The 8316-nt window shown below is 35.3% G+C and overlaps 1 non-coding gene across 1 annotated transcript; it reads left to right on the forward strand.

The window, feature by feature from the left end:
• The first annotated feature begins 7358 nt into the window (after positions 1–7358).
• Positions 7359–7466, forward strand: LOC118343915. Its single transcript, XR_004797702.1, has one exon. It is a non-coding gene; the product is annotated as a small nucleolar RNA R71 (small nucleolar RNA).
• Positions 7467–8316: the final 850 nt, after the last annotated feature.

The following is an 8316-nucleotide window of genomic DNA, read 5'->3' on the forward strand; positions in this document are numbered from 1 at the left end:
TATTTAAGCAACTGCATATTAATATTCCTCTCATTGAAGCTTTAGAGCAAATGTCTAAATATGCAAAATTTTTGAAGGATATATTATCAAACAAGCGGAAGTTGGAGGAGCATGAGACTGTAATGCTAACCGAGGAGAGCAGTTCAATTTTACAAAAGAAGTTGTTGCCTATGTTGAAAGATCCGGGGAGTTTCACGATCCCTTGCGCTATAGGAAATTTCTATTTTGATAAAGTTTTATGTGACTTAGGAGCAAATATTAATCTAATGCCTCTTTCTACTTTCAGGAAACTTGGTCTTGGAGAAGCAAAGCCAACCATGATCTCTCTACAATTGGACAGATATATTAAATACCTAGGAGGACTCATTGAGAATGTACTGGTGAAAGTTGATAAGTTCATCTTCCCGGCCGACTTCATTGTACTTGATATGGAGGAGGATGAGGGGATCCCTTTGATACTAGGTCGACCTTTCCTTGCGATAGGGAGAACCTTAATTGGTCTTGGAGAAGCAAAGCCGACCATGATCTCTCTATAATTGGACAAATCTATTAAATACCTGAGAGGACTCATTGAAGATGTACTGGTGAAAGCTGATAAGTTCATCTTCCCAGCCGACTTCATTGTACTTGATATGGAGGAGGACGAGGGGATCCTTTTGATACTAGGTCGACCTTTCCTTGCGATGGGGAGAACCTTGATTGATGTCAAGTAAGGGAAACTCATTTTAAGGGTCGGCGAGGAGCAAGTCACTTTTGATGTATTTAAATTTATGGAATTCCCTTCCGAGGTACATTCTTGTTTTCAAATATGGAGCTGAGACTTATGGAGCTGAATTTCCAAAGCTACCACTTAAGGTATGTCTTACTCACTCTACATCTATTGAATCCGAAGATAAAGATGTTAATGAGTGTGAGAGATATTTGGAAGCTACACCATCCTTTCCTCCTTCAATAAAACCAAAAGTGGAAAAGCTAAACTCATCTCAGCCAATATCTCCAAATAAGGAACCGCCCAAGCTTGAACTCAAACCGCTTCCATCAAATTTAAGGTACACTTTCTTAGGCCAAGACTCTATTTTTTCAGTTATTATTAATAGTTCATTGAGTGATGTAGAGGAGAAGAAGTTGTTGAGAGTCTTGCGGGAACACAAGATGGCCTTGGGTTGGACCATCTCGGACATAAAAGGAATTAGACCTTCAATTTGCACGCACAAGATTTCAATGGAGGATAATTTTAAGCCGATCATCCAACCCCAGAGGAGACTGAACCCATCTATGCAAGAAGTGGTGCATAAAGAAGTATTGAAGTATTTAGATGCCGGTATGATTTATCCAATCTCAGATAGCGTATGGGTAAGTTCGGTACAAGTGGTCCCAAAGAAAGGAGGGATAATCGTGATCATGAATGACAATAATGAAATCATACCGACAAGGACAATCATGGGATGATGAGTATGCATAGACTACTGAAGACTTAATGATGCAAGTCGGAAAGACCATTTCCTTTACCTTTTATTGATCAAATACTAGAAAGACTTGCCAACTACGCTTACTACTATTTTCTAGATGGATATTCCGGTTCCAATCAAATAGCCATTGCACCCGAGGACGAAGAGAAGACCATTTTCACCTATCTTTATGACACTTTTGCATAGAGGCGCATGCCTTTTGGTCTTTGCAATGCGCCAGCCACTTTCCAAATATGCATGATGTCCATATTCTCGGACATGGTGGAAAAATTTTTAAAAGTCTTTATGGATGACTTCTAGATTTTTTGTCACTCTTTTGATAATTGTTTATCTAATTTATCCTTGGTTTTGTAGAGATGCAAGGAGACAAATCTTGTTTTAAATTGGAAAAAATGCCTTCATGGTCGATTAGGGAATATTGCTTGGCCAAAGCATTTTCTTCAACGAAATTGAGGTCGATCGAGTAAAGATAGAAGTTATTGACAAACTCCCACCACCAACCAATGTGAAGGGCGTGAGAAGCTTTCTGGGTCACGTCGGGTTCTTTCATCGGTTTATTAAAGATTTTTTTCCAAATTACTAAACCTCTTTGCAATCTGTTGATTAAAGATACTTGGTTTGAGTTTTCTGATGAATGCTTGCATGCTTTCGAAACATTGAGAAATAAATTAATTTTAGCACCTATCATTGCATCATCAGATTAGCATTTACCTTTTGAATTAATTTGTGATGCTAGCGATTATGCTATAGGGCTGTTTTGGGGCAAAGAAAAGATAAAAATTTTCATGTTATTTATTATGCAAGTCAGACCTTAACAGAAGCTCAACTTAATTATGCTACCACTGAAAAAGAATTGTTAGCGGTTGTGTTTGCCTTTGAAATATTTCGTTCTTAGTGGATAGGTTCAAAGGTGGTCATCTACGCCGGTCACTTAGCTCTTAAATACTTGTTGTCTAAGTGGGATGCAAAACCAAGACTATGAAGATGGATTTTTCTATTACAAGAGTTCGATTTGGAAATAAAAGATAGGAAAGGTACTGAGAATGTAATGGCCGACTATTTATCTCGTCTTGAGCTGAAAGAGGAGGCTGGCAAGGAGAAATTCCAAATTAATGAGACCTTCCTGGTCGAGCAATTAATGGCTATACAAGTTGTTCCACGGTATGCCGACATGGTAAATTATTTGGTGTCCATAATTCTACTAGCCTAGATGACATATCAATAAAAGAAAAAGTTCTTCTCCGATTTGAAATACTATTTTTGGGAGGAACATTTTCTATATCGGCATTGCGCGAACTAGATAATCAGGATATGTGTGCCCGAGGAGGAGATGGAGAGCATACTCAAACATTGCCACTCATTGGAAGTGGGAGTTCACTTTGATGGAGCAAAAACGGCAACGAAAGTTTTACCATGCGGCTTTTATTGGCTGACTATTTTTAAAAACTCTTTTAATTTTGTTAATTTATGTGATCATTGTCAATGGTTGGCATTATTTCTAGGAAACATGAGATGCATTTTAAACAATATTTTAGAGATTGAATTATTTGATGTTTGGGGTATAGATTCATGGGTCATTTTTCATCCTCATATTCTAATAAATTTATTTTGGTGACTATAGATTATGTCTCCAAATGGGTGGAAGTGGTCACCTTGCCGACAATGATGCTTGGGTCGTAGTGAATTTCATGCGAAAGAACATCTTTTTTTTGATTTGGCACTCTGAAGGCCATAATCAGTGATGGCGGGAAGCATTTTTGCAATCGCCAATTTGAAGTGCTACTGACTAAGTATGGAGTTACCCATCACGTGGTGACACCATACCATCCTCAAATGAGCGGCCATGTCGATGTGTCTAATCTGGAGCTGAAGCGCATATAGGAGAAGACCGTGAGTATCTCTTAGAAAAACTGGGAGAGAAGGTTAGATGATGCGCTATGGGCCTATCGGACAGCATTCAAAACACCGATCAGGATGTCACCTTATCGGCTCGTTTATGGAAAAGCCTATCATCTATCTGTGGAGCTTGAACATAGAGCCTATTGGGCTACGAGGATATTGAACTTTGATTTACAAGCGGCTAGCGAGAAGAGAATATTGCAAATTAATGAGATGGATGAGTTCCGCAATGATGCTTATGAGAATGCTCAGATCTACAAAAATAAAACTAAAAGATGGCATGATAAGCATATTCTGAGAAGGAAATTCGAAAAAGGGTAGAAATTTTTATTATTTAACTCAAGACTTCGACTCTTCCCGGGAATGCTGAGCTCTCGGTGGTTGGGACCGTTTGTAGTGACTCGTGTCTTTCCTATGGGGCGGTTGAAGTCCATCATGAGACAAAATAGACATTTGAAGTAAATGGACATAGATTAAAACCCTATGTGGATGGAGACTTTAACTCAAAAAAGTGTTCCATCGATCTCGCCAGTGATAAATGATGAGAGGATTATGTCTAGCTATAGACTTTAAATAAAACACTTTTAGGAGGCAACCCCCGTTTTTATTTTATTTTATTTTATTTTATTTTATTTTTAAGTTTTTTTTTTGCTTAATATTATTCTTTTACTTTCATCTTGCAGAAACAAAGAGGCGAGGAGATCTCCAAGGAGTACACGGCTGCACCTATAAGGAAAATATTCAATTGAAAGAAAAGGAAAAAATCAAGAGAGCATCTCTTACATTCACTCATTTTTTTTTTTAGTTTTTCTTCCTCTTTCCCATTGAGGACAATGTAATATTTAAGTTTGGGAGAAAGAAAATTATTTTATTTATTTCAAATAATCATAATGATAAAAACAGTCTCATTTGATGAATAAAAAGCCCATGATAAGAATATGATTGAAATTGATTATAATTTTTAGGAAAAATTCTTATTGCTTAAGTCTAGTTGTTAATTCTTTACTTGATCTTGCTTAATTTGATATTTTCTATGTTCAATGAATGCTTATAATGATCATTAATCGTTTTGCATACTTAGAGAAATTTTATGTAAATTTTGTGAATTTAAATGGTCTTAATTTTCTCTAGAACTTGTTTGATTACATTCGAGGCGAAATTCTAGACAGAATATTACTGGGGAAATGATTAAGACATTCTTTTGATCAATTGAGCTTTTCAAGCTTACCTATTTATTATCTTTATTCCTAGCCTTTGGGCTTTATTGAATTATATTTTGGCCTTATATTTTTCTCTTTCTTGTAAACCTCATATTCCCTACCCTGTTTAAGCTTAAAGATCAATTTCCTTACCTTTGAAGAAAACATAGTTTACACAAAGTCATAGACTCATAAGAGCATGAGTTGCAAGAGAAGTAGAAGGTCTACAAGTAAAGTTAATTATAGTCATATTATTAAAATCATAAGTTTGGGGTGTGAAAAGTCAACTCGTCTACTGTTTGGCAGACAAGAAAAGACAAATGAGAGTCATCCAGAAATGCAATCGAAAAGGTATGGTTTATTTCAAAAAAAAAAAAAATCCCAACCTACCGCATAAAGGGGTAAAGAGTGAGATACTCGAAAGTACAATAAAGAGAGGTATGTTGAGAGATTCACAATGATTGAGAATGGATGTTTGTGGTAGAAGTGAGAATGCTCTATTTATCCTGTTGGTGTTCAAACATAAGTTCTATTGCTTTGTTTGTATCCTACCTTTTCTTTATAGCCCTCATCTTAGGCATACATTATATGCTTAATAAAGACATATTGATCACTGGTAATAGTTTCTGTTCTACATTAGTGAATAGTGAATTAAAAAGGAAGCATATGAAGTGTTTTAGAGATCCATTATTTATTTACTTGTTTGTATAAAACTATCTGGGCAGCCAATGATGAAGTGAGAATGATAGGTATACAAGAATGTAAGGGTGGATAATGCGGTGGAATTGAGTTTTAATTAACATTTGTACTTGATTGATCTTGAATGATTCATTTGAATTATAAACTTTAGGCAATCTTTGAGGCAATAAATTTTATGAATTAAACCAATGCTTGTTTTAATTGTTTTTATCTTTTTCTTTGCTTGAGGGCGAGCAAAACTTAAGTTTGAGGGTATTTGATAAGTATGATTTTTATATGATTTTTATTACTATTTTATTTATGAGAAGTGTTAGTTTTCCTTCAATACTATTCATTTTATTTTATTTCTACACATTTTTCTTTATTTTTTTGGATTTGAAGGAATGTGAAGATTTACTGTGAAAGGAGAGCATTTTGATACAAAAGAAGAGACTACAGATCCAGACAGATGAGAGGCAATGAGATCTGAAGAGAGCCGAGGAGACTCAATGACGGCAAGAATTGGTGATAATAGTTAGGCGATGAGGGCGATATTTTACCTCCTGGGCGAGAAGACTTAGTGACAAGGTTCTAGGCGGTTAGATTAGGTGACTAGTCTAACCGATCAACTTAAAAGACCAACTTAAACGACATCGTGGGCAACAATTAGCAAATGATTTGAAAGTAATCTGGATCAAGAAAAAGAGAAAGAAATCACAGAAGGAATCCACAAGAAGTCTAAGTTCGGAATACACTTGGAGACAGTCTGGACGTGCTTGAGTGTTTTGATCATAACTTTCTACTCACATATATGATTGATGCGATCTTGGATGGATTGAAAATTTATCTTAAAGGGCTACAACTTTGTCTCTAATGAGGATTTCTAAATTTTGAATCTTGGAGTGCATACAAAACTGCCAATATAAGTCCTAAAAGTTAGGCAAATTTTTAGGCGGAAATCATGAAAACATTAGGCTTTCTTTTCTACCCTATATAAGCATATAATTAGCACGAAATTAAGGGAGGAGAGTCTGACTTTTAGAGTCCAATATTCCAAAATTTATTCTTTAAGCTTCTTTTAAGGAGGCGGATCTGGGGAGCAGAAGCAAGAGTTGCGTGCTTCATCAACCAACTCAAATAGTTTTGTTCTTCTTCTTTTCAATTTCATTATGAAATAATTTTATTTTTTAGTACTTTGATGTAGTCTAGCATTAAACACACAATTTATATTCTAAATTATTTTATTTTTAATATTTCCATGATTGAGTGTTTATTTCTTGTTCTGAATATTTGAAATTTTCTAACTAATTATTGTTCGATCTATTGAATCGCAATGAGACCGAGATGTGATTTGTGATTAGAGCTCTAGGATTAAGCATCATTAGTTGAGTGAAAGTAGAGATACTTTACCGCAATTAGTGTGATTTTCAAGAAAAATCCAAAGAACTTAATGAGTCTAGAATTAGTTAAATTCACATAGATATATGGAGTTATTAATTGGAGATATTTTTAGTATTGTTCGAGAGAAAATATTGAATAGTTAAGGGATTTTTATCATCAACTTAGGATAATTGTAATTCTATAACAAGGAAGAATAAATTGTGTGGGATTCGCTAAGTGAGATTAAACGCTCTAGATCTATTCTTATTATTTTTAAAAATCTAAATTTTAATGCTATTTTCTTTAGTTTAATTTAGATAATCTATTATTTAGGTTTCGGTTTTTCAAATAGTAATTAATTTAGTAAATTTCAGTACTCAATGACGTAATTAATTTCTGTGGGCTTGACATCCATTTTCTTTAAAACACTTTAGTACTTGTTACAATTTTGTGCACTTGCAGATATTTTTAGCATAACAATAAGCTAGCATGCAAATCATCCACCTCTTTCAAATTATACTTACCCCCTCGAGTGATGATTTTTAAAGGTGCAGTTCTATCATATATATCTGAAGTGTTCCAAGATTGGCTATTTTCAGACAGATAGTCAAAGTACTCAAAGGCCTCTTTTGGTTCTTTGATAAAAAAGTCTCCACTGCACATTATCTCCACAAGTTGCCTCATCCTGGGTTGTAAACCCTCATAGGAAAAATTGATTATTCTCCAACTTTCATACCTATGGTGAGGGCAAGCATTAAGCAAATCCTTGAATCTCTCCCAACATTGGTAAAAAGTTTTAGTTTCTTTTTGAACAAAATTCATGATTTGTCTTTTTAATACATTAGTTGTATGCATAAGAAATGTTTTTTTTAAGAACTCAGTTTGCATTTCCTATCATGTCCCTATTGATCTAGGCCTTAAGGACTTCAACTAGGTTTTGGTCTTGTCCTTCAATGAGAATGGAACAACTTAATCCTAATTACCTTTTCAGTGCAAGTTCTATCCATGAATGTGGAACACACCTCCTCAAATTCTTTGATATGCAAGTATGAGTTCTCAGACTCCATTCCTTGGAAGTGAGGTATCAAAGGGATCATGCCAAGTTTAAAGTTGAAATTGTTTGCATTTAAAGGTTGGATGATGCATGAGGGTGAACTAGTCCTAACAGGTTGCAAATAAACCCTAAGGGTTCCGTTCTGATTACCCACTCTCCTTTCATCTTGCTATTCTTCAGCCATGGTGCTAGATGTTTCAGAGGATGAATCAAATGAAAGGGATGCACAGTTAGAGTACTTCACAGACTCTGTTATGACCAAATGAGATATGAGGTCTCGATTCCAAACAAAACAAACATACAATAACCCAAATGACCTCACTAGACAGACACCAGAGGCGTGCAATAGAAAGTAAGCAATTGATAACAGCAAAAAAGAAAGGTATTCAAAAATTAAAAATGTAAAGATAGAGTCAGATGTCACCAGAGTGTGAAGAGGTTCACAACTCATTCACACATCCTCACAGCAGCAACTTGGTTGTTCTGTAAATTGCCTTTAATCCCCGACAACGGCGCCAAAAAATTCTCTCCAATTAAAACGCCTCCCAAGTGCAGAAGGTGTGCAGTTGTTATCTAGGGAGAGTCCCAAGGTCGAATTCATAGGGATTAAAGCATTTGAAAATTGTGATAACCTTGC

Source organism: Juglans regia, chromosome 11, assembly GCF_001411555.2.
Source record: "Juglans regia cultivar Chandler chromosome 11, Walnut 2.0, whole genome shotgun sequence".
NCBI lineage: Eukaryota > Viridiplantae > Streptophyta > Magnoliopsida > Fagales > Juglandaceae > Juglans > Juglans regia.